General features: G+C 43.8%; 1 long non-coding RNA gene across 1 annotated transcript; it reads left to right on the forward strand.

The window, feature by feature from the left end:
• LOC138655156 (uncharacterized) lies at window positions 1–22,401 on the forward strand. Its single transcript, XR_011316722.1, has 3 exons — window positions 1–58; window positions 21,672–21,716; window positions 22,322–22,401. It is a non-coding gene; the product is annotated as an uncharacterized lncRNA (long non-coding RNA).
• Window positions 22,402–27,752: the final 5,351 nt, after the last annotated feature.

Below are 27,752 nucleotides of genomic sequence, written 5' to 3' on the forward strand. Positions count from 1 at the left end.
GCTGGAAGAAGTTATCATGTCGGTCTGGGCCAGATGGGAAAAATGAACGATTCCAGCGGTAAGTCATTATCTGTAATTGTGCTGTGATGTCTTATATGTTCTGTAGGACTGGTATCTACCACTGACCCTATGGCTGTAATATCAATATTGGTCTTAATATAGAGATTATCTTCAGTAACACCGCTGTCATCTGCTGAGGTTCTCCTCCACTGTTAGGGTACATCACCCAGTTTTAATCAAGGTTACCTGGTTAGGGGCCCTCAGAAATTTAGCCCCCCTGAACCAAAATCCTAGCTACGCCTCTGGCCTGAAGGATTAATTTATGATTCAGTCCTGCAAGTGGAAATATCTTATGTGTCGGGCCTCATGTTGCCTTTTAAATGTCTGGATGATTTAATGGCTTGAGTTTACATTTACCACATAGGAGATACTGAGCCCATCACCTTTATTTTGATGGATTATAAGTGAGAATCTGCATGATTACATGTCACACCTATATCTATATTTTAGTTTATGAGGGGTGTACTACTTTGTTAAGCTTATAGAGTACATACAGTTTGGTGCTGATCATAGTGTTATTTTCACAAATCTCTGGACAAGAGCCTCTAGTATTTTCCATCTTTATTTTTTGTGGTAGAAGGAAAGGCAAGTCACAGCCCCTTTGCGAGCATTTGTGTCTTTTTGACTTTTAAATGTCTTTTAAATTATTCTGTGTTGTTCTGTGTATATCAATAAAGTATCTACATTTTTTATGTTGATGTGGCCGGATGTGCATGTCATCTACTTTTAGTCACATTACAGCTCGGCAACTGGAACTACGGTACTCATTTCGGAGCTGCACAGCTCTGTTGATGGAAAAGTGGTCACGGCCGGGTACTGCACATCTGTCCTTGAATTGCTGGTGGATGTGCAGTACTCTGCTGTGGCCACTATACAGTTCATGGAGCTGTGCAGTTCCCAAAGGGTCAACATGGACTTTTAGGATGGCTACTTTCTATAAATGGCACTAAAGTTCTAGTTCTCTTCCTCTCTGAAGAGACAATTTGCATATTTCCCAGAGGAACATTGCGGCTTAACAGTCTCCTCATCTTGGCATGCTGAACATGTCACTCTCCACAAGGAGAAGCGTTACCCCTTGGCTCCTTAACTGACGCGAGGAACAGCTGATCTGCAGGTGTACCAGGTGACGCACCCCCAAGGATCAGACATTGATGACTCATCCTAATGGATAAGAGAGGAGGAGGTGTGTGTTTACATGTAAAATCATCCTTAAAACCCATCCTGCGTGATAATATAGGTGAATCTAATGAAAATGTAGAGTCCCTGTGGGTGGAGATAAGGGAAGGGGGAAAAAATAATAAATTACTGAAAGGGGTTAGTTATAAGTCTCCAAAAATCATAGAAGCAACAAAGAATATCTTTGTAAAGCAAATAATTGAAACTGCGACTCAGGAGAAGTCATTATTATGGGGAACTTCAACTACCCTGAAATAGATAAGGGAACAGAAACCTGCAGTTCCAGAAAAGGTTTTTGACAACTATGAGAGACAATTACCTTTCACAGCTGGTTCAGGACCCAACAAGAAGGTGGGCACTGCTAGACCTAATATTAACCAACAGGCCAGACCGCATAGCAAATATAAGGCTTGGAGGTCACTTGGGGAATAGTGATCACAAAATAATAAGTTTTCATGCATCCTTTAATAAGATGTGCAGTAGAGGGGTTACAAGGTCACTAAACTTCAGGAGGACAAATTTCCAATGGATGAGAGATGATCTTAGTGCAATTAACTGGGACGATATCCTGAGACATAAAAATACACAAATAAAAATAATTATTTTATTCATATAGCGCCAACATATTCCGCAGTGCTTTACACATTATAGAGGGGACTTGTACAGACAATAGACATTACAGCATAACAGAAATCACAGTTCAAAATAGATACCAAGAGGAATGAGGGCCCTGCTCGTAAGCTTCCAAACTATGAGGAAAAAGGGGAGACAGGAGAGGTGGATGGTAACAATTGCTTTAGTTATTCGGACCAGCCATAGTGTAAGACTCAGGTGTTCATGTAAAGCTTCATGAAACAGTTCACTCCCTAAGTATGTAGCAGTACAGGCACAGAGGCTATTAACTGCATAAAGTGTATGAGAACATGATGCGAGGAACCTGATTATGGTTTAAGTTTTTTTTTTTTGAATGGGCCACACAGGGATAGTTAGGTTAATGCGTTGAGGCGGTAGGCCAATCTGAACAAATGAGTTTTTAGGGCATGCTTAAAACTGTGGGGATTGGGGATTAATCGTGTTAACCTGGGTAGTGCATTCCAAAGAATCGGCGCAGCACGTGTAAAGTCTTGGAGACGGGAATGGGAGGTTTTGATTATTAAGGATGCTAACCTCAGGTCATTAGTGGAGCGGAGGGCACGGGTAGGGTGGTAGACTGAGACCAGAGAGGATATGTAGAGTGGTGCTGAGCCATGGAGTGCTTTGTGGATGAGGGTAGTAGTTTTGTACTGGATTCTGGAGTGGATGGGTATCCAGTGTAATGATTGGCACAAGGTAGAGGCATCGGTGTAACGGTTGGTGAGGAATATGATCCTGGCAGCAGCAGCATTCAGGACAGATTGGAGAGGGGAGAGTTTGGTAAGAGGGAGGCCGAATAGTATAGAGTTACAATAGTCCAGATGAGAATGAATGAATGAAACAGTGAGAGTTTTTGCAGAGTCGAAAGTAAGAAAAGGGCGAATTCTAGAAATGTTTTTGAGATACAGATAAGAAGAATGAGGCAGTGATCGGATGTGGGGGGTGAATGAAAGCTCGGAATCAAGTATGACCCCAAAGGCAGCGGGCATGTTGCTTTGGAGTAATGGTGGAACCACACACGGAGATGGCAATGTCAGGCAAAGGTAGGTTAGTAGAGGAATAAAACACGAGGAGTTCAGTTTTTGACAGGTTCAGTTTCAGTTAGAGGGAGGACATGATGTTAGAGACAGCGGTAAGACAATCACTGGTGTTTTCTAAAAAGGCCGGCGTGATATCAGGAGAAGAAGTGTATAATTGGGTGTCATCAGCATAGAGATGGTACTGGAAACCAAATCTACTGATTGTTTGTCCAATAGGGGAAAATGGGAGACGTTTATTAGCATCCTGGATAGGACCTGTGCACAGTATATACCATATGGGAATACACATACTAGAAATAGGAGGAAACCAATATGGCTAAATAGAGCTGTAAGGGGCGCAATAAGTGACAAAAAGAAAGCATTAGGGAATTAAAGGAAGTAGGTGGTGATGAGGCATTAAATAAAGACAGAAAACTAAATAAATTCTGTAAAACGCAAGTCAAGGCAGCAAAAACTGAGACAGAGAGACTCATTGCCAGAGAGAGTAAAAATAATCCCAAAATATTTTTTAACTGCATAAATAGTAAGAAACTAAAAAATGATAGTGTTGGCCCCCTTAAAAATAGTCTGGGTGAAATGGTGGATAAGGATGAGGAAAAGGCCAATATGCTAAATGACTTTTTTTCATTAGTATTTACACAAGAAAATCCCATGGCAGACAAAATGACTAGTGATAACGAAAATTCCCAATTAAATGTCACCTGCTTAACCCAGCAGGAAGTACGGCAGCGTCTAAAAATCACTAAAATTGACAAATCTCCGGGCCCAGATGGGATACACCCCCTAGTACTGTAGGAACTAAGTACAGTCATTGATAGACCATTATTTTTAATCTTTAAAGATTCCATAATAACAGGGTCTGTACCACAGGACTGGCGTATAGCAAATGTGGTGCCAATATTCAAAAAGGGGACAAAAACTGAACTCGGTAACTATAGGCCAGTAAGCTTAACCTCTACTGTGGGTAAAATCCTGGAGGGCATTCTAAGGGATGCTATGCTGGAGTATCTGAAGAGGAATAACCTCATGACCCAGTATCAGCACGGGTTTACTAGGGACCATTCATGTCAGACTAATCTGATCAGCTTCCATGAAGAGGTAAGTTCCGGATTAGACCAAGGGAACCCAGTGGACGTAGTGTATATGGACTTTTCAAAAGCTTTTGATACGGTGCCACACAAAAGGTTGATACATAAAATGAGAATAATGGGGATAGGGGAAAATATGTGTAAGTGGATTAAGAGCTGGCTCAGGGATAGGAAACAAAGGGTGGTGTTATGACCTGGTGGTTATGAGCACCCGAAATGACCTGATAATTAAACCTCATACAGGACGAGCTCTGGGATGTGGGAGCTCTGCTGACCGCAAGCCCTAATCCTATCACACACACTAAAAATAGCCGTGGAGCGCTCCTGACCAGACCTAGGCACCTCGTCACAGCCTAAGAACTATCTAGCCCTAGAGATGGAAAATAAAGCCTACCTTGCCTCAGACAAATTCCCCAAAGGTAAAGGAAGCCCCCCACATATATTGACTGTGAGTAAGATGAAAGTCACAAACGCAGAGATGAAACAGGTTTCAGCAAAGGGAGGCCAGACTTACTAAATAGACAGAGGATAGGAAAGGTAACTTTGCGATCAGCACAAAACCCTACAAAAGACCACGCAGAGTGTGCAAAAAAGACCTCCACACCGACTCACAGTGCGGAGGGGCCACTCTGCATCCCAGAGCTTCCAGCTAGCAAGACAAAATCATGAAAACCAGCTGGACAAGAAAACAGAGAACAAAATAAGACTATAAGGAACTTAGCTTCTGCAGGAGAAGGCAGGTCACCAGAGAGATCCAGGAGCGAACTGAACGAATGCAAAAACATTGACAGCTGGCATGGAGTAACGATCTGAGAGGAGTTAAATAGAGCAGCCAACCAAAGGATAACCCACGTCACCTGTGTAAAGAACCTCAGAAGCAGCAGCTTCACTCAAAGCCACCAGAGGGAGCCCATAGACAGAAGTCGCCGAAGTACCATTCACGACCACAGGAGGGAGTTCGACAACAGAATTCACAACAGTACCCCCCCTTGAGGAGGGGTCACCGAACCCTCACCAGAGCCCCCAGGCCGATCAGGATGAGCCAAATGAAAGGCATGAACCAGATCGGCAGCATGAACATCAGAGGTAAAAACCCAGGAATTATCTTCCTGACCATAACCCTTCCACTTGACCAGGTACTGGAGTTTCCGTCTCAAAACACGAGAATCCAAAATCTTCTCCACCACATACTCCAACTCCCCCTCGACCAACACCGGCGCAGGAGGATCAACGGAGGGAACCATAGGCGCCACGTATCTCCGCAACAACGACCTATGGAACACATTATGGATGGCAAAAGAAGCTGGAAGATCCAAACAAAATGACACAGGATTAAGAACTTAAGAAATCTTATATGGTCCAATGAATCGAGGCTTAAACTTAGGAGAGGAAACCTTCATAGGAACGTGACGAGATGACAACCAAACCAAATCCCCAACACGAAGTCGGGGACCAACACAACGCCGGGGGTTAGCGAAACGTTGAGCCTTCTCCTGGGACAATGTCAAATTGTCCACCACATGAGTCCAAATCTGCTGCAACCTGTCCACCACCGCATCCACACCAGGACAGTCCGAAGGCTCAACCTGCCCTGAAGAGAAACGAGGATGGAAACCAGAATTACAGAAAAAAGGAGAAACTAAAGTAGCCGAGCTGGCCCTATTATTAAGGGCGAACTCAGCCAAAGGCAAGAAGGACACACAATCATCCTGATCAGCAGAAACAAAGCATCTCAGATATGTCTCCAAAGTCTGATTAGTTCGTTCGGTTTGGCCATTAGTCTGAGGATGGAAAGCCGAAGAAAAAGACAAATCAATGCCCATCTTAGCGCAAAAGGACCGCCAAAACCTCGAAACAATCTGGGAACCTCTGTCCGAGACGATGTTTTCTGGAATGCCATGCAAACGAACCACATGCTGGAAAAACAATGGCACCAAATTAGAGGAGGAAGGCAATTTAGACAAGGGTACCAAATGGACCATCTTAGAGAAGCGATCACAAACCACCCAAATGACCGACATCTTTTGAGAAACAGGGAGATCAGAAATAAAATCCATGGAAATATGCGTCCAGGGCCTCTTCGGGATCGGCAAGGGCAAAAGCAACCCACTGGCACGAGAACAGCAGGGTTTAGCCCGAGCACAAGTCCCACAGGACTGCACAAAAGAACGCACATCCCGTGACAAAGAAGGCCACCAAAAGGATTTAGCCACCAAATCTCTGGTACCAAAGATTCCAGGATGACCAGCCAACACTGAACAATGAATCTCAGAGATAACTCTACTAGTCCATCTATCAGGAACAAACAGTTTCTCCGTAGGACAACGGTCAGGTCTATCAGCCTGAAACTTTTGCAGCACACGCCGCAAATCAGGGGAAATGGCAGACAAAATTACCCCTTCTTTAAGAATACCTGCCGGCTCCGGAACACCCGGAGAGTCAGGCACAAAACTCCTTGACAGGGCGTCAGCCTTCACATTCTTAGATCCCGGAAGGTATGAAACCACAAAATCAAAACGGGAGAAAAAGAGCGACCATCGAGCCTGTCTAGGATTCAACCGTTTGGCAGACTCGAGATAAGTCAAATTCTTGTGATCCGTCAAGACCACCACACGATGTTTAGCTCCTTCAAGCCAATGTCGCCACTCCTCGAATGCCCACTTCATGGCCAACAACTCCCGATTGCCCACATCATAATTACGCTCAGCAGGCGAGAATTTTCTAGAAAAGAAGGCACAGGGTTTCATCACCGAGCCATCAGAACTTCTTTGCGACAAAACAGCCCCTGCTCCAATTTCAGAAGCATCAACCTCAACCTGAAAAGGGAGCGAAACATCTGGCTGGCACAACACAGGGTCTCTAAACAGCAAAAGCACAAAAAGAGGATTCAGAGATCCTCCAAAAATTAGAAAAAACAGCAGCAAAACACGGCAGAGGTTCTTACCTGCCTAGGCCTCCAAACAAATGCACTAACAGGATGCAGTGGACCCATGTGGTAAAATAGAAACACAGGTGCAGCATAACCGATGACGCAGCCACTCACCAGCTACCAAACTAATGGAGGGGGTGGCTGCTTGGCACATAGCTGCACATAAAAACTTGTATGTGGCGCTGTTCACATAATGGAGATGCACAGCATCCAGGCAGGCCTAGTAGTGACACCCTTCTATTAGATCAGGCGGGCCTGCCCAGCGCTATCCAAATGCACCCCATGTGCACAGACACCACAGTTTACAAGCAGAAAATGGGCCCAACTGCACCCCGAAAAAAAAGTGCAAAAAACACATAAAAAAAATATTATGTGAGGTATTGGTTTATATTCTGGCCAAAATACGCAAGCTCATAACCTACGTCAAGGGTCCTCACGCTTATGAGTCCTATCTCTAAACAGCAAAAGCACAAAAAGAGGATTCAGAGATCCTCCAAAAATTAGAAAAAACAGCAGCAAAACACGGCAGAGGTTCTTACCTGCCTAGGCCTCCAAACAAATGCACTAACAGGATGCAGTGGACCCATGTGGTAAAATAGAAACACAGGTGCAGCATAACCGATGACGCAGCCACTCACCAGCTACCAAACTAATGGAGGGGGTGGCTGCTTGGCACATAGCTGCACATAAAAACTTGTATGTGGCGCTGTTCACACAATGGAGATGCACAGCATCCAGGCAGGCCTAGTAGTGACACCCTTCTATTAGATCAGGCGGGCCTGCCCAGCGCTATCCAAATGCACCCCATGTGCACAGACACCACAGTTTACAAGCAGAAAATGGGCCCAACTGCACCCCGAAAAAAAGTGCAAAAAACACATAAAAAAAATATTATGTGAGGTATTGGTTCATATTCTGGCCAAAATACGCAAGCTCATAACCCACGTCAAGGGTCCTCACGTTTATGAGTCCTATCTCTAAACAGCAAAAGCACAAAAAGAGGATTCAGAGATCCTCCAAAAATTAGAAAAAACAGCAGCAAAACACGGCAGAGGTTCTTACCTGCCTAGGCCTCCAAACAAATGCACTAACAGGATGCAGTGGACCCATGTGGTAAAATAGAAACACAGGTGCAGCATAACCGATGACGCAGCCACTCACCAGCTACCAAACTAATGGAGGGGGTGGCTGCTTGGCACATAGCTGCACATAAAAACTTGTATGTGGCGCTGTTCACACAATGGAGATGCACAGCATCCAGGCAGGCCTAGTAGTGACACCCTTCTATTAGATCAGGCGGGCCTGCCCAGCGCTATCCAAATGCACCCCATGTGCACAGACACCACAGTTTACAAGCAGAAAATGGGCCCAACTGCACCCCGAAAAAAAGTGCAAAAAACACATAAAAAAAATATTATGTGAGGTATTGGTTTATATTCTGGCCAAAATACGCAAGCTCATAACCCACGTCAAGGGTCCTCACGCTTATGAGTCCTATCTCTAAACAGCAAAAGCACAAAAAGAGGATTCAGAGATCCTCCAAAAATTAGAAAAAACAGCAGCAAAACACGGCAGAGGTTCTTACCTGCCTAGGCCTCCAAACAAATGCACTAACAGGATGCAGTGGACCCATGTGGTAAAATAGAAACACAGGTGCAGCATAACCGATGACGCAGCCACTCACCAGCTACCAAACTAATGGAGGGGGTGGCTGCTTGGCACATAGCTGCACATAAAAACTTGTATGTGGCGCTGTTCACACAATGGAGATGCACAGCATCCAGGCAGGCCTAGTAGTGACACCCTTCTATTAGATCAGGCGGGCCTGCCCAGCGCTATCCAAATGCACCCCATGTGCACAGACACCACAGTTTACAAGCAGAAAATGGGCCCAACTGCACCCCGAAAAAAAGTGCAAAAAACACATAAAAAAAATATTATGTGAGGTATTGGTTTATATTCTGGCCAAAATACGCAAGCTCATAACCCACGTCAAGGGTCCTCACGCTTATGAGTCCTATCTCTAAACAGCAAAAGCACAAAAAGAGGATTCAGAGATCCTCCAAAAATTAGAAAAAACAGCAGCAAAACACAGGGGCAAAAGCAAAACAACGCTTCAACTCCTGAAAAGCCTCTACAGCCGCAGAGGACCAATTGACCACATCAGCACCTTTCTTGGTCAAATCAGTCAACGGTTTAGCAATACTGGAAAAATTAGCGATGAAGCGACGATAAAAATTAGCAAAGCCCAGGAACTTCTGTAAGCTCTTCACAGATGTCGGCTGAGTCCAATCGTAAATGGCCTGAACTTTAACAGGGTCCATCTCGATAGTAGAAGGGGAAAAAATGAAACCCAAAAATGAAACCTTCTGAACTCCAAAGAGACACTTTGACCCCTTCACAAACAAGGAATTCGCACGAAGGACCTGGAACACCATTCTGACCTGCTTCACATGAGACTCCCAATCATCCAAAAAGACCAAAATGTCATCCAAATATACAATCATGAATCTATCCAGGTACTCTCGGAAGATGTCATGCATAAAGGACTGAAACACAGATGGAGCATTAGAAAGCCCGAATGGCATAACCAGGTACTCAAAATGGCCCTCGGGCGAATTAAATGCCGTTTTCCATTCATCACCCTGTTTAATTCGCACAAGATAATACGCAACACGAAGATCTATCTTGGTGAACCAACTAGCCCCCTTAATCTGAGCAAATAAATCAGACAGCAGCGGCAAAGGATACTGAAATTTGACTGTGTTCTCATTAAGAAGGCGGTAATCAATACAAGGTCTCAAAGAACCATCCTTCTTGGCCACAAAAAAGAACCCTGCTCCCAATGGTGACGATGACGGACGAATATGACCCTTCTCCAAGGATTCCTTTATATAACTCCGCATAGCGGCGTGCTCTGGCACAGATAAATTAAACAGACGGCCCTTAGGAAACTTACTACCAGGAATCACATTAATAGCACAGTCGCAATCCCTATGAGGAGGTAGGGCACCAGATTTGGGCTCTTCAAATACATCCCGGTAATCTGATAAAAACTCAGGGACTTCAGAAGGAGTGGAAGGTGAAATTGACAGCAATGGAACATCACCATGTACCCCCTGACAACCCCAGCTGGACACAGACATAGATTTCCAATCCAACACTGGATTATGGACCTGTAGCCATGGCAAACCCAAAACGACCACATCATGCAGATTATGCAACACCAAAAAGCGAATATCCTCCTAATGTGCAGGAGCCATGCACATGGTCAATTGAGTCCAGTACTGAGGCTTATTCTTGGCCAAAGGCGTAGCATCAATTCCTCTCAATGGAATAGGATACTGCATGGGCTCCAAGAAAAAATCACAGCGCCTGGCAAACTCCAAGTCCATCAAATTCAGGGCAGCGCCTGAATCCACAAATGCCATTACAGAATAGGACGACAGAGAGCAAATCAGAGTAACGGACAAAAGAAATTTAGACTGTACCGTACCAATGGTGGCAGACCTAGCGAACCGCTTAGTGCGCTTAGGACAATCGGAGATAGCATGAGTGGATTCACCACAGTAAAAACACAGCCCATTCCGACGTCTGTGTTCTTGCTGTTCATGTCATGATCCCAATGGCAGGGGATCACAAAAAGGACAAGCACAGATACAAACAAGCTCTAGGGCGATGGAACCTGAGCTGACCGCGACCCTGAACCTAACACACAAATAAAAGTAGCCGGGGAACGTGCCTACGATGATCCTAGACGTCTCGCTCCAGCCGAAGATCTAACTTCCCCTATCAGAAGAAACACAGACCTCTCTTGCCTCCAGAGAAATACCCCACAGCAAATAGCAGCCCCCCACATATAATGACGGTGAAATGAGAGAAAAGCACATACGTAGTATGAAAACAGTTTCAGCAAAATGAGGCCCGCTAAAGCTAGATAGCAGAGGATACAAAAGTGAACTGCGCGGTCAGCGAAAAACCCTTCAAAAAACCATCCTGAAATTACTTGAACTCATGTGCCAACTCATGGTACATGAAAAGCAATTTCAGCCCACTAGAGCAACCAGCAGCAGAGAATCACATATCTGCAGGCTGGACTAAAAACCAAATTAAGCAAAACACAAAACAGGAAAATCCAAACTTAGCTTGTCCAGAAGGTTCTAGGAGCAGGGAGCAGAGGTAACAAGACACACTGGATACATTGATAACCGGCGAGGAAATGCCAGCAAAGCCAGGTTAAATAGGAAACTCCCATATGCTGATGGAACAGGTGGAACCCAGAAACCCAGGAAAGACAAGTCACCCAGTACCATCAGTAACCACCAGAGGGAGCCCAAAAACAGAACTCACAACAGTACCCCCCCCTTGAGGAGGGGTCACCGAACCCTCACGAGAACCACCAGGGCGACCAGGATGAGCCCTATGAAAAGCGCGAACCAAATCATCAGCATGAACATCCGAGGCAACCACCCAAGAATTATCCTCCTGACCATAACCCTTCCACTTGACCAAATACTGGAGTTTCCGTCTGGAAACACGAGAATCCAAGATCTTCTCCACAACATACTCCAATTCTCCCTCCACCAGCACTGGAGCAGGAGGCTCAAGAGAAGGAACAACAGGTACCTCATACTTCCGCAACAACGACCGATGAAACACATTATGAATAGCAAACGATGTCGGGAGATCCAAACAAAACGACACAGGGTTAAGAATTTCCAAGATCCTATAGGGACCGATGAACCGAGGCTTGAACTTAGGAGAAGAGACCTTCATAGGAACAAAACGAGAAGACAACCACACCAAGTCACCAACAAGAAGTCGAGGACCCACGCGGCGACGGCGATTAGCAAACTGCTGAGCCTTCTCCTGGGACAACTTCAAATTGTCCACCACATGACTCCAAATCCGATGCAACCTATCCACCACCATGTCCACTCCAGGACAATCAGAAGGTTCCACCTGACCAGAGGAAAAACGAGGATGAAACCCCGAATTACAAAAGAAAGGAGAAACCAAGGTAGCAGAACTAGCCTGATTATTAAGCGCAAACTCGGCCAGCGGCAAAAAGGTAACCCAGTCATCCTGATCAGCAGAAACAAAACACCTTAAATAAGTTTCCAAGGTCTGATTAGTTCGTTCAGTCTGGCCATTCGTCTGAGGATGGAATGCAGACGAAAAGGACAAATCAATGCCCATCTTAGCACAGAAAGTCCGCCAAAATCTAGACACAAACTGGGATCCCCTGTCAGAAACGAAGTTCTCAGGAATCCCATGCAAACGAGGAGGAAGGCAACTTAGGCAAGGGTACCAGATGAACCATTTTAGAAAAGCGATCACACACAACCCAGATGACGGACATTTTTTGAGAGACAGGGAGATCCGAAATAAAGTCCATGGAAATGTGCGTCCAAGGCCTCTTCGGGATAGGCAAAGGTGACAACAATCCACTGGCCCGAGAACAGCAAGGCTTAGCCCGAGCACAAACCTCACAAGACTGCACAAAAGAACGCACATCCCTCGACAAGGAAGGCCACCAAAAAGACCTGGCCACCAAGTCTCTAGTACCAAATATTCCAGGATGACCTGCCAACGCAGAAGAATGGACCTCGGAGATGACTCTACTGGTCCAATTATCCGGAACAAACAGTCTCTCAGGCGGACAACGATCAGGTTTAGCCACCTGAAACTCCTGCAAAGCACGTCGCAAGTCTGGGGAGACAGCAGACAAAATCACCCCATCCCTAAGGATACCAGAAGGCTCAGAATTTCCAAGGGAGTCAGGCACAAAACTCCTAGAAAGAGCATCCGCCTTCACATTCTTTGAACCTGGCAGGTATGAAACCACAAAATTGAAACGAGAGAAAAACAGTGACCAACGAGCCTGTCTAGGATTCAGACGCCTGGCAGACTCAAGGTAAATCAAATTTTTGTGATCAGTCAAGACCACCACACGATGTCTAGCACCCTCTAGCCAATGACGCCACTCCTCAAATGCCCACTTCATGGCCAAAAGTTCCCGATTACCAACATCATAATTCCGCTCAGCCGGCGAAAACTTTCTAGAAAAAAACGCGCATGGCTTCATCACTGAGCCATCGGAGCTTCTCTGTGACAAAACCGCCCCCGCTCCAATCTCGGAAGCATCAACCTCAACCTGAAAAGGGAGCGAAACATCTGGCTGACGCAACACAGGAGCAGAAGAAAACCGGCGCTTAAGTTCCTGAAAGGCCTCCACAGCCGCAGGAGACCAATTAGCAACATCAGCACCCTTCTTAGTCAAATCCGTCAAAGGCTTAACAACACTAGAAAAATTAGTTATAAAACGACGATAGAAATTAGCAAAGCCCAAGAACTTCTGTAGACTCTTAAGAGATGTAGGCTGCGTCCAGTCACAAATAGCCTGAACCTTGACGGGATCCATCTCAATAGTAGAAGGGGAAAAAATATACCCCAAGAAAGAAATCTTCTGAACTCCAAAGAGACACTTTGAGCCTTTTACAAACAAGGAATTGGCCCGCAGGACCTGAAACACCTTCCTGACCTGCTGAACATGAGACTCCCAGTCATCAGAAAAAACCAAAATATCATCCAAATACACAATCATAAATTTATCCAGATATTCACGGAAAATATCGTGCATAAAGGACTGGAAGACTGAAGGAGCATTAGAAAGTCCAAAAGGCATTACCAAATACTCAAAATGGCCCTCAGGCGTATTAAATGCGGTTTTCCACTCATCACCTTGCTTTATTCGTATAAGATTATACGCACCCCGAAGATCAATCTTAGTGAACCATTTAGCCCCCTTAATGCGAGCAAACAAATCAGTCAACAATGGCAAATGATACTGATATTTTACGGTAATCTTATTCAAAAGACGATAATCTATACAAGGCCTCAAGGAACCATCTTTCTTGGCCACGAAAAAAAAACCTGCTCCCAAAGGGGACAAAGATGGACGGATATGTCCCTTTTCCAAGGACTCCTTAACATAATCCCGCATTGCAGTATGCTCTGGCACTGACAGATTGAACAAACGACCTTTAGGAAATTTACTGCCCGGAATTAAATTTATAGCACAATCGCAATCCCTGTGAGGAGGAAGCGAACTGAGCTTAGGCTCCTCAAAAACATCCCGATAGTCAGACAAAAACACAGGAATCTCAGAAGGAGTAGATGAAGCGATAGAAATCGGAGGTGCATCATCATGAACCCCCTGACAACCCCAGCTTAACACAGACACTGATTTCCAGTCAAGGACTGGATTATGAGTTTGTAACCATGGCAGACCAAGTACTAGAACATCATGCAAATTATACAGTACCAGGAAGCGAATCACCTCCTGATGAACGGGAGTCATACGCATGGTCACTTGTGTCCAGTACTGAGGTTTATTCATAGCCAAAGGTGTAGAGTCAATTCCCTTCAAAGGAATAGGGACTTCCAGAGGCTCCAGACTAAACCCACAGCGATTGGCAAATGACCAATCCATAAGACTCAGGGCAGCGCCTGAATCCACATAGGCATCGACAGAAATGGATGATAATGAACAAATCAGAGTCACAGACAGAATGAACTTAGACTGTAAAGTACTAATGGCAACAGACTTATCAACCTTTTTTGTGCGTTTAGAGCATGCTGATATAACATGAGCTGAATCACCACAATAAAAGCACAACCCTTTTTTCCGCCTATACTTTTGCCGTTCACTTCTGGACTGAATTCTATCACATTGCATTATCTCAGGTGACGGTTCAGACGACACCGCCAAATGATGCACAGGTTTGCGCTCCCGTAAACGCCGATCAATCTGAACAGCCATAGTCATAGACTCATTCAGACCAGCAGGCGCAGGGAACCCCACCATAACATCTTTAATGGCCTCAGAAAGGCCATCTCTAAACTTTGCAGCCAGAGCGCACTCATTCCACTGAGTAAGTACCGACCACCTCCGAAATTTTTGACAATAAATTTCTGCTTCATCTTGCCCCTGAGAGAGGGCCAACAAAGCTTTTTCAGCCTGAATCTCTTGGTTAGGTTCCTCATAGAGCAAACCCAATGCCAGAAAAAACGCATCTGCATTAAGCAACGCAGGGTCCCCTGGTGCCAATGCAAATGCCCAATCCTGAGGGTCACCCCGCAGGAAAGATATAATTATCTTGACTTGCTGAGCAGGGTCTCCAGAGGAGCGAGATTTCAAAGAAAGAAACAACTTGCAATTGTTCCTAAAATTCAGAAAACGAGATCTATCTCCAGAATAAAACTCTGGGACAGGAATTCTAGGTTCAGACATAGGAGCATGTACAACAAAATCCTGTATATTTTGAACCTTAGTGGCAAGATTATTCAGGCTGGAAGCCAAACTCTGGACGTCCATGATAAACAGCTGAGATCAGAGCCATTCAAAGATTAAGAGGAGGAGGAAGTAGCCAGGCTGCAATAAGGCTAGGCAGCAAACTCTGAGGGGAAAAAAAAAAAAAAAAAAAAAAAAAAAACTTCCTCAGACTACTTATCCTCCTACTTCAGCCAATACAATTAACACTTTGTGGGCCGGTTATACTGTCATGATCCCAATGGCAGGGGATCACAAAAAGGACAAGCACAGATACAAACAAGCTCTAGGGCGATGGAACCTGAGCTGACCGCGACCCTGAACCTAACACACAAATAAAAGTAGCCGGGGAACGTGCCTACGATGATCCTAGACGTCTCGCTCCAGCCGAAGATCTAACTTCCCCTATCAGAAGAAACACAGACCTCTCTTGCCTCCAGAGAAATACCCCACAGCAAATAGCAGCCCCCCACATATAATGACGGTGAAATGAGAGGAAAGCACATACGTAGTATGAAAACAGTTTCAGCAAAATGAGGCCCGCTAAAGCTAGATAGCAGAGGATACAAAAGTGAACTGCGCGGTCAGCGAAAAACCCTTCAAAAAACCATCCTGAAATTACTTGAACTCATGTGCCAACTCATGGTACATGAAAAGCAATTTCAGCCCACTAGAGCAACCAGCAGCAGAGAATCACATATCTGCAGGCTGGACTAAAAACCAAATTAAGCAAAACACAAAACAGGAAAATCCAAACTTAGCTTGTCCAGAAGGTTCTAGGAGCAGGGAGCAGAGGTAACAAGACACACTGGATACATTGATAACCGGCGAGGAAATGCCAGCAAAGCCAGGTTAAATAGGAAACTCCCATATGCTGATGGAACAGGTGGAACCCAGAAACCCAGGAAAGACAAGTCACCCAGTACCATCAGTAACCACCAGAGGGAGCCCAAAAACAGAACTCACAACATGTTCAGCTCTGGTCAAAGTCCTATCACACTGCATAGGCTCAGGCCTATGCTCAGAGAATACCGCCATATGGTGCACAGCTTTGCGCTCACGCATGCGCCGATCGATCTGAATGGCCAAAGACATAGACTCATTCAGACCAGCAGGCGTGGGAAATCCCACCATGACATCCTTAAGGGCTTCAGAAAGACCCTTTCTGAAAATTGCCACCAGGGCACATTCATTCCACTGAGTAAGCACAGACCACTTTCTAAACTTCTGACAGTACACCTCCGCTTCATCCCTTCCCTGACACAAAGCCAGCAAGATTTTCTCTGCCTGATCCACTGAATTTGGTTCATCATAAAGCAATCCAAGCGCCAGAAAAAACGCATCAACATCACGCAATGCAGGATCTCCTGGCGCACGGGAAAATGCCCAGTCTTGAGGGTCACCACGTAACAAAGAAATAATAATTTTTACCTGTTGAACGGGGTCACCAGAGGAGCGGGGTTTCAAAGCTAGAAACAGTTTACAATTATTTTTGAAATTCAAGAACCTAGATCTATCCCCAGAAAATAAGTCAGGAATAGGAATTCTAGGCTCTAACATAGGAGTCTGAACCACAAAATCTTGAATGTTTTGTACCCTTGCAGTGAGATGATCCACACAAGAGGACAGACCTTGAATGTCCATATCTACACCTGTGTCCTGAACCACCCAAAGGTCTAGGGGAAAAGAAAGACAAAACACAGTGCAAAGAAAAAAAAATGGTCTCAGAAGTTCTCTTATCCCTCTATTGAGATGCATTAATACTTTGGGCCAGCTGTACTGTTATGACCTGGTGGTTAGGAGCACCCGGATTGACCTGATAATTAAACCTCATACAGGACGAGCTCTGGGATATGGGAGCTCTGCTGACCGCAAGCCCTAATCCTATCACACACTAAAAATAGCCGTGGAGCGCTCCTGACCAGACCTAGGCGCCTCGTCACAGCCTAAGAACTATCTAGCCCTAGAGATAGAAAATAAAGCCTACCTTGCCTCAGAGAAATTCCCCAAAGGTAAAGGAAGCCCCCCACATATATTGACTGTGAGTAAGATGAAAGTCACAAACGCAGAGATGAAACAGGTTTCAGCAAAGGGAGGCCAGACTTACTAAATAGACAGAGGATAGGAAAGGTAACTTTGCGATCAGCACAAAAACCTACAAAAGACCACGCAGAGTGTGCAAAAAAGACCTCCACACCGACTCACAGTGAGGAGGGGCCAGAGCTTCCAGCTAGCAAGAGAAAATCATGAAAACCTGCCGGACAAGAAAACAGAGAACAAAATAAGACTATAAGGAACTTAGCTTCTGCAGGAGAAGGCAGGTCACCAGAGAGATCCAGGAGCGAACTGAACGAATGTAAAAACATTGACAGCTGGCATGGAGTAACGATCTGAGAGGAGTTAAATAGAGCAGCCAACCAAAGGATAACCCACGTCACCTGTGTAAAGAACCTCAGAAGCAGCAGCTTCACTCAAAGCCACCAGAGGGAGCCCATAGACAGAAGTCGCCGAAGTACCATTCACGACCACAGGAGGGAGTTCGACAACAGAATTCACAACAGGGTGGTTAATAATGGAGCACACTCGGACTGGGTCACGGTTAGCAGTGGAGTACAACAGGGGTCAGTATTGGGACCTCTTCTTTTTAGCATATTTATTAATGACCTTGTAGGGGGCATACAGAGCAGAATTTCAATATTTGCAGATGTCACTAAACTCTTCAGGGTAATCAATACAGAGGAGGACAATTTTATATTACAGGATGATTTATGTAAACTGGAAGCTTGGGCTGATAAATGGCAAATGAGCTTTAATGGGGATAAATTTAGGATCATGCACTTGGGTAGAAGTAATAAGATGTATAATTATGTGCTTAATTCTAAACCTCAGGGCAAAACTGTCAATGAAAAAGACCTGGGTGTATGGGTGGATGACAAACTCACAATTAGTGGCCAGTGTCAGGCAGCTGCTACAAAGGCAAATAAAATAATGGGAAGCATTAAAAGAGGCATAGATGCTCATGAGGAGAACATCATTTTACCTGTATACAAGTCACTAGTGCGACCACACTTAGAATATTGTGTACTGTTCTGGCCTCCTGTGTATAAGAAAGACATAGCTGAACTGGAGCGGGTGCAGAGAAGAGCGATCAAGGTTATTAGAGGACTCGGGGGTCTGCAATACCAAGATAGGTTATTACACTTGGGGCTATTTAGTTTGGAAAAACGAAGGCTAAGTGGTGATCTTATTTTAATGTATAAATATATGAGGGGACAGTTCAAAGACCTTTCTGATGATCTTTTTAATCATAGACCTGAGACAGGGACAAGGGGGCATCCTCTGCGTCTGGAGGAAAGAAGGTTTAAGCATAATAACAGACGCGGATTCTTTACTGTAAGAACAGTGAAACTATGAATTGCTGTATGTGGAGTTGGGAAGGAATTTTTTTCCCCAATGTGGATCTTACTCTTTGCCACATGGGATTTTTTTGCCTTCCTTTGGGTCAACATGTTAAAGCATGTAAGGTTAGGCTATGGGTTGAACTAGATGTACTTAAAGTCTTCCTTCAACCTTAATAACTATGTTACTATGTAAGGATATCCCATCAGTGTTAAAGTCCCTGACAACCCCTTTAATAGTTTTGCACACAGTGTACCAATACTACCACATACAAGAAACAATTAAATTAAAAAAAAATAATGTCCCTCTATGTGCCTCTAATATATTAATCATTTCCTCCTATGTGACCCATATTCCGTAATATTGTCCCCTTATCTGGCTCCCATATAGTAATAATGTCCCCCTATGCTGCCCCCATACATTAATATTGGCCCCTATGTGGCACTCATCTGGTAAAACTGTCCCCCATGTGTTCATCATGAGTTAATATTGTCACCCTAGGTGGCCCAGTAGTAGTAATGTCTCCCTGTGCCCCAACACATGAATAATGTCTCTCTATGCGGCCCCCATACATTCATAATATCCTCTAACGCGGCTTGGTCCTTGTCCATTAATATTATATTAATCATATATAGATTGATGACATCATCCGCTCCTTGTGTTGTCCATTGTGACATCACGGAATGTGTGGTTATAAGGCAGCGACGCTGCAGGAAGAGGCTTTGTCTGAAGAAGCTCACTGTGTATTACACATTAAGCGATATTTCTCCAGTCTGAAATGCTCTTTCGATTTCTTTTAATCGCGAGTGTGCTATTAACATCTGTGGAAGGCGCGCCTGTCATCATCCGCCGCCATGATTCCTCGCCAAAGCCTACAATCCCAGCAGGTAAGTACTTTTCCAAATATTCACATATTATGGGGTAAACCTCATTAGGCTGGGTCAAGGCTTACTTTTTGCGCCCTGAGTTGACATTGTTAGGCTGTGTGCACACGTTGCTGTTTTTTTGTATTTTTTCCCGATAAAAACGCTATAAAACTGCAAAAAACAGCATACAATAAGCATCCCATCATTTAGAATGAATTCCGCATGTTTTGTGCACAAGATGCGTTTTTTTCCGCAAAAAAAATGCATCGCGGTAAAAAACGCAGCATGTTCATTAATTTTGCGTTTTTTTTGCGGATTTCCCACTACAAAATGCATTGGGAAATGTCCAGTAAAAAACGCATCAAAAACGCACCGAAAACGTGGCAAAAGCGCATGCGGATTTCTTGCAGAAAATGTCAGGTTTTTCTCAGGAATTTTCTGCGAGAAATCCTGAACTTGTGCACATAGCCTTACTGTTACCATTTTGGGGTCGATTCAATGTTTTGATCGCCTTTTATTGTAAGGTTGCGGCTGCCAAAAATTTTACTTTGGCGATTTTAATTTTTAATCATTTCCTCCTATGTGACCCATATACAGTAATTTTGTCCCTTTTTCTGGCCCCCATATAGTAATAATGTCCCCCTATGCTGCCCCCATACATTAATATTGGCCCCTATGTGGCACTCATCTGGTAAATCTGTGCCCCATGTGTTCATCATGAGTTAATATTGTCACCCTATGTGGCCCAGTAGTAGTAATGTCTCCCTGTGCCCCAACACATGAATAATGTCTCTCTATGCGGCCCCCATACATTCATAATTCCCTCTAACGCGGCTTGGTCCTTGTCCATTAATATTATACTAATTATATAGATTGATGGAGCTGCTCCATGTTTAGTGGTTGCCGTTATCTGACCCGTGTTCCGCTCCTCGTGTTCCGCTCCTTGTGTTGTCCATTGTGACATCACGGAATGTGTGGTTATAAGGCAGCGACGCTGCAGGAAGAGGCTTTGTCTGAAGAAGCTCACTGTGTATTACACATTAAGCGATATTTCTCCAGGCTGAAATGCTCTTTCGATTTCTTTTAATCGTGAGTGTGCTATTAGCATCTGTGGAAGGCGCGCCTGTCATCATCCGCCGCCATGATTCCTGGCCCAAGCATACGATCCCAGCAGGTAAGTGCTTTTACCCCATTAGGCTGGGTGAAGGCTTAGTTTTTGCCCCCCTGAGTTGACATTTTTGCAGAGACCCTTTTGGGGTTGATTCAATGTTTTGGTCACTTTTTATTGCAATGTTGCGGCTGCCAAAAATTTTTATTCTGGTAATTTCGAATTTTTTTTCTCATTTATGCTGTTTACAGCATAAAATTTATTTTAGATTTTGATAGATTGAACTTTTAAAAATGCAGCGATAACAAAAGTGTATTTAGAATTATTTTTTTTAAGTGTTTAATTTTTAATGACCTTTTTTCATTTTTTACTGCATTTTTACTCTACTCAATAGTCCTCTTTAGGGACTTGAAGCTGCGATTGTCTGGTTGATTGTGCTATACATAACAGTGGATAAACACTGCCATGTATAGCCCAAACCACGTTCTCCTATGAACGCCAGCTACAGGCTGACTTTCACAAGAGGATCCTCACAACAAGCACGGCATCTTCAGCAGACCCTCGGCTGTCATGGCAACCCATCGTCACCCCACAATCATGTCACGGGTATTCCGATCAGCTTCTGATATGACCCCCCCACGGCACATGTGAAATGCAAATATCAGAGATTCATAGCGGCATTAAACAGGTTAACACCCATCGGCGGAGCACTACTCCACCCACAACTGTTAAAATCACATGAATCAGCCATTAACTACTGGGAGACATGCAGGCTTGACATGGGAAGGGCATTAAAGACAAGGACACGACCTATGACGTACATGTACGTCAAAGGTCATAAGGGAACAAATGCTAAATACATGGCCAGGACTGATACAAGCGTTTAATCAAATAATACATAGATAAGATATAGAGGTGTAATACTGCGGGCTGGATACAATAACTTCTACATGTAATAAAAGGGAGGTATAGGAAATACATCTCACTTCTGATTTTGTCAGCAGATATCTTCTTTAATGTCTACTTTTCATTTCTAGGCAACACTAATCACCTGATCTTTGGTCCGTGCTCAAAAACATGCGGTAAGTAACTCACAATTAAGATCTAACCTTCACATACAACATTTCACATCTGGCACCAGAACCTTCTGACAATCCCTAATAGGACCCAGTGTAATATGATGGGTGTCGGACTCTGCTTCATTAGAGATACTGAATATTTGCTCTTATATAACTTTTATTGAGTGGCTGAGATTGTTATTAAGTTACATGATACATTTCATGGCGGAGTCTTCATGTGTTACCCCCTCCCATCCTGTATTCCCTATTCTTGGCTCTCAAACTAATTGTAAGAGTAAATGTAGATCTTCCCGTATGGAATAATGGAGTCACTTGTGTCTGTGATCGTCAGTCGTGTGATTTCATCATTACCACAAGGGAAATAACACAGTTTTATGACTAGTGGGGACTAATTTGTCCAACATGTTGGTGTTTCCTATAATTGTGATCTGTGCAGTCCTAGAGTTACTTATAAGAAATGGTCCTAGGTCTGGATACGTAAATTAGGTGCAGTGAATAATGTATATATTAGTAGCTGTAGACATCTGATGTTCTCCTCCACTAGAAGACTACTGAGAAAAGTTCCTACAGTGTTTTCCTACAACTAATTCATGTCTCATTCTTTTCAGGCATTGGTACCAGGGTGGTCTATAACACCAGAGGCTGCCAAAACGGACAGGACAAGTGTTTTCTCCGCACGGAACAGTGCAAAGGACCTGAGGACTGTGGATGTAAGTCACATAGTTACGTGGATAGGTTATCTATTATCTATTTGTAGTAAACCCAATGTTCTGCAGCCAATGTTCCTTCCTAATAAATACTGCAATTAGACTCCACTCCTGGATCCATCCCTCTTCTCCAGTAATCAAGAGCAGATATCTAGTAATATTATCTATTTATGGAAAAGCCTCCAGATGTCTTTTAAACTTTTTTCCTCTAGACAGACAGGTCCTTTTGATATGTTTACATGCCTGGATATAGAAAGATAGATCAAGGGCCTAACGATCGAGGTCACAGTGAGTGCGACCAGGCCTGGGTAGGTGGGCCCTGCAGACATACATTGAGCTGAGATTCACTGCGGCACAAATCTTCACCGAGTGACGCATACTAGTGATGGCATGCACTTCCCGTCACTTTCACGCTAAAGTCAGCTGCCGCCTTCTGCTCCGGCTATGGAAGATGTCACAAGTAGTGGGAGTGGGGGAATTTAAATAGAATTATTTCATTTTTTACTTTTGTTAGAGAAGAGCTGTAGAACAGGGACATTATTACTGGAAAAATATGCCGGGATGGGGGATATAAATTACTGGAAGGAGCCCAGAATGGGGGGCATTATACCAGGAAGAGGCAAAGGATCGGGGACATTATACCAGGAAGAAGCAAAGGGTCGGGGACATTATACCAGGAAAGGGAGACATTATAACAGGAAAGGCCCAGGATGGAGGACATTATACCAGGAAGAAGCAAAGGATCGGGGACATTATACAAGGAAAAGGCCCAGGATGGAAGACCATTATACCTGGAGGAAGCCCAGGATGGAGGACATTATACCAGGAAGGGGCCAAGGATAAAGACTTTATATCAAGATGGTGGATATTATTACTGAATGAGGTCTAGGATGAGGAACATTATTACAGGAATGGTTTAGGACATTATACCAGGAAGAGTCAAAGGATTGAGGACATTATACCAGGAAAGGGAGACATTATATCAGGAAAGGGCCCAGGATGGATGACATTATACCAGGAAGAGGCAAAAGATTGAGGATATTATACCGGGAAAGGGAGACATTTTACCAGGAAAGGGCCCAGGATGGAAGACATTATACCTGGAAGAGGCCAAGGATATAGACTTTATATCAAGATGATGGATATTATTACTGAATGAGGTCAAGGATGGAGAACATTATTACAGGAATGGGTTAGAATGGGGACATTATTACGGTAAGGGGCCAGGATGGGTGCTATTATTATATGAAGAATTGGGGACTTTATTACAAGATGGGGACACTGTACATGAGGGGGCAAACACATATGTCTTCACAGGATCTGGAATGCTACAAGGGACCATACATCTGACAAATATGCAGGTGGGGGCCCAGGTCAAATTTTTTCACCGGGACTCATCGGCCTCTACCTAAGCAACTGGATAGATCTCTATATTGTCCATTATATCTAATATATAAAGCTGAATGTGTGTATGTGTGTGTGTGTGTGTGTATGTGTGTATGTCCGGGATTGGCATCTGCACCGTCGCAGCTACAGCCACAAAATTTTGCACAGTCACACGTCTGGACCCCGAGAGCGTCATAGGCTATGTTGTGAGGCGAAATTTTAACCCCGCGCGTTCCAATTCGCCAAACAATTTTGCCCCTATGTACATAATGGGGAAAAAAGTGAAAGGAAAAGTGTTGGAGGCGTCGTAGCTACAGCCACAAAATTTTGCACAGTCACACGTCTGGACCCTGAGAGCGTCATAGGCTATGTTGTGAGGTGAAATTTTAACCCCGTGCTTTCCAATTCACCAAACAATTTTGCCCCTATCTACATAATGGGGAAAAAGCAAAAGGAAAAGTGTTGGAGGCGTCGCAGCTACAGCCACAAAATTTTGCACAGTCACACTTCTGGACCCCGAGAGCGTCATAGGCTATGTTGTGAGGTGAAATTTTAACCCCGCGCTTTCCAATTCACCAAACAATTTTGCCCCTATCTACATAATGGGAAAAAATGAAAGGAAAAGTGTAGGAGGCAAATTGACAGCTGCCAGATGTGAACAAGGGGGACTTAAAGAATGAGAGCGATGGCACCAAAGAGTATATACCGTACAGTTGCTAAGGCGGGACCCCGACATGGGATACTCACCACACACGGGGATATGAACACACACACAAAATGCGCCACACACTACCACGTGCTTGAACACATATTACCCTCAGCACACATTTCACCACAAATACACCAACCTCGCCACATAAAAGTCAAAACACAAAAGTCGCCGCTCAAAACTCGCCACGCGCAGAACTCGCCACATGCAAAAACTAGGCTCTTGCAAAACTCGCCACAAGTGCAAAACTCACCTCATGGAAAACTCGCCACACGCAAAACTTGCACATGCGGAAAAATTGCCACATGCACAAAAGTTGCAACACATGCAAAAGTTGCCTCACACAAAACTTGCACATACTCAAAAGGCACCACACATAAAACTCGCCACGCGCAAAACTCGCCATGCGCAAAACTTGCTGCACACAACTTGCTACACTAACCTGTCACATGCAACTCGACACACAAAAAGTTTCTACACGCATGTTGCCACACAAAACTCATCTCACAAAAGTCGCTATATGCATGTCGCCACACGCAACTCAACACACACAACTTGACAAACGAAACTCGCCCTAAAACACACACAAGTCTGGTACTATCCTTCAAAAATAAAAATCTGATTAATAAGCAGACAAACTACAACAAATGTACCATATAGGAAATACGGCAGCTGTCAGTCACATGACCTGTCTATTATGTGTATGTGTGAGCTAATTTATACTGCCAGGGGGAGAGCTTCCTGTTGGCTGGGGATTTATCAGGCTGCCAATTTAGCTTACAAATACTGAGGTAAAAATACTGAGCAAATAACGTGTGAATGAGGTCTAATACAGGAGGAGATGACACACAGGTATATACTATATACAGGGGAGATGACACACAGATATATACTATATACAGGAGAGATGACACACAGGTATATACTATATAGAGGAGGAGATGACATACAGGTATATACTATATACAGGAGGAGATGACATACAGGTATATACTATACACAGGAGGAGATGACACACAGGTATATACTGTATACAGGAGCAGATGACCTTCAGGTATATACTATATACAGGAGGAGATGACACACAGGTATATACTATATACAGGAGGAGATGACACACAGGTATATACTATATACAGGAGCAGATGACCTACAGGTATATACTATATACAGGAGGAGATGACATACAGGTATATGCTATATATAGAAGATGACATGCAGGTATATACTATATACAGGAGGAGGTGACACACAGATATATACTATATACAGGGGAGATGACACACAGGTATATACTATATGCAGGAGGAGATGACATACAGGTATATACTATATATAGAAGGAGATGACATCCAGGTATATACTATATATAGGGGAGATGACACACAGCAGGTATATACTATATACAGGGGAGATGACATACAGGTATATACTATATACAGGAGATGACATACAGATGTATACTATATATAAGGGAGATGACAAACATGTTTATACTGAGGTGATGACGTGAAAATGAGAGGTGTGAGGTGAAAATGAAAAGGTGTGAGTGCAAAATGAGAGGAGTGAGGAAAAATAGTGGAGTGATCAGAAAATGACAGATGTGAGGTTGAAATGACAAGTGTTAGGGGGGAATGAGAGGAGTGAGGGAGAAAATGAGAGGTGTGAGGGAGAAAATGAGAGATGTGAGGGGGAAAATGAAAGATGTGATTGGGAAAATGAGAGGCGTGATGGGAAAATAAGAGAAGTGAGGTGCTATAACTAACCACAGATATTTACTATGCCCAGGCAACGCCAGGCTCTTCAGCTAGTCTATTATATATTAATATGGCATCATCCCTGAGACATAGTTTTGCAAAACTAAAGTCCCATATTTTTAATCGTCTTGCCGGGTCCTACAGTCCAATAGAATATATGATAGAGTCACAGATTTCTCTGCTGCAGATTGAGCAGATCTCAGTTTTTGAGCTGTGTATAACCCCGCCACAGTTTTGTGTTTACATTGTATATTGACAGAAAGTGGCTAATCAGTGCTGTAGGCCTGGCTGGACTAGGAGGCGCAAGACCAGTTGTCCTGCGGTGATAATCAATTGCTGGTTAAACAGTGATTCTATTGAAACAGTCCAGTAATTGACACATCGCTATAATAAAGGTCTATGCTTCCACATTATGGTTCTCTCAGATAACATGGCAAAAGCCTGGTGACAGATTCCCTTTGTAGGACTGCTTTGATAATAATGGCATAGTGTAATACAGACAAGTTATTGAATATATATAACATACATATTCTTTCTTCTTTTTCAGTGGATGGTATTGTTCCTACAAAGATCGATTGGAATAATAAATACATCATTTATATTGTAGTTTCCATCAGCATATTCCTCCTTGGAATATTCATTGGTGTCATCTGTAGTATCATATATAGGTGAGTATTGCAGAGGATGATTTATATTGTACATGGGAGTCTGTAAAAAAAATTACATCTTTATTACAGATGAGAGGCTCTGACAAAATTCTGCCAAATCATGCAGATTTTATTTAGAGATTCGATTCACAGCAAAATTATTCTTCACAAATTGATTGTTCCCTATTATGCTCTGGGGTCTCCCCAGTCCCAGATCATAATAAATGAAGGATGTAAGAAGAAAATAAAGTTCATACATCACCAAGCCCCTCTCCGGAAGTCCCCACTGCTCTCTGCACACAACTCTGGCCCATTGTTGACTCTTGGTTGGGACTTTCTATTGCAAAGACTTTTTGGGCCAGCTTGTAGCCAAAGTTCCAATCCAAAGGGAACACTTGGCCAGAGGCGCGGTACAATGGTGGTGTGGAAAACTGGCCATCGAGAATAAAGCGCAGAAGTCGGTCAGAGAGGAGAGCAGCGCTCTACTGTTCCGCAAGCTGGCGGCTGCAGATAGCTTCCACTTTACCTTATTCGCGTGGAGTGAATTAGAAAAAATCTGTGTTCTCCAAAATTCTGAGTTTTGTAAATATGAGCAGAATTCAGTTCCACGCAAATAAATCCACTCATGTCTAATCTTCATATGACCTTACAATCCAGTATGATCCACACATATTGAACTTTCATGTACATGAAAAATGGTTGATAAATACCAAAATTTTACTCATTTCCAATGTTTCTGCAGAATGTAACAGACAAAATGACTGAAGAAACATGAGTCTATATTTCATTCTGCAGAATAAAGATATGTTACTTTGTAATTCACAATATACCTT

This window comes from Ranitomeya imitator, unplaced genomic scaffold, assembly GCF_032444005.1.
Source record: "Ranitomeya imitator isolate aRanImi1 unplaced genomic scaffold, aRanImi1.pri SCAFFOLD_3, whole genome shotgun sequence".
In the NCBI taxonomy this organism is placed as follows: Eukaryota; Metazoa; Chordata; class Amphibia; order Anura; family Dendrobatidae; genus Ranitomeya; species Ranitomeya imitator.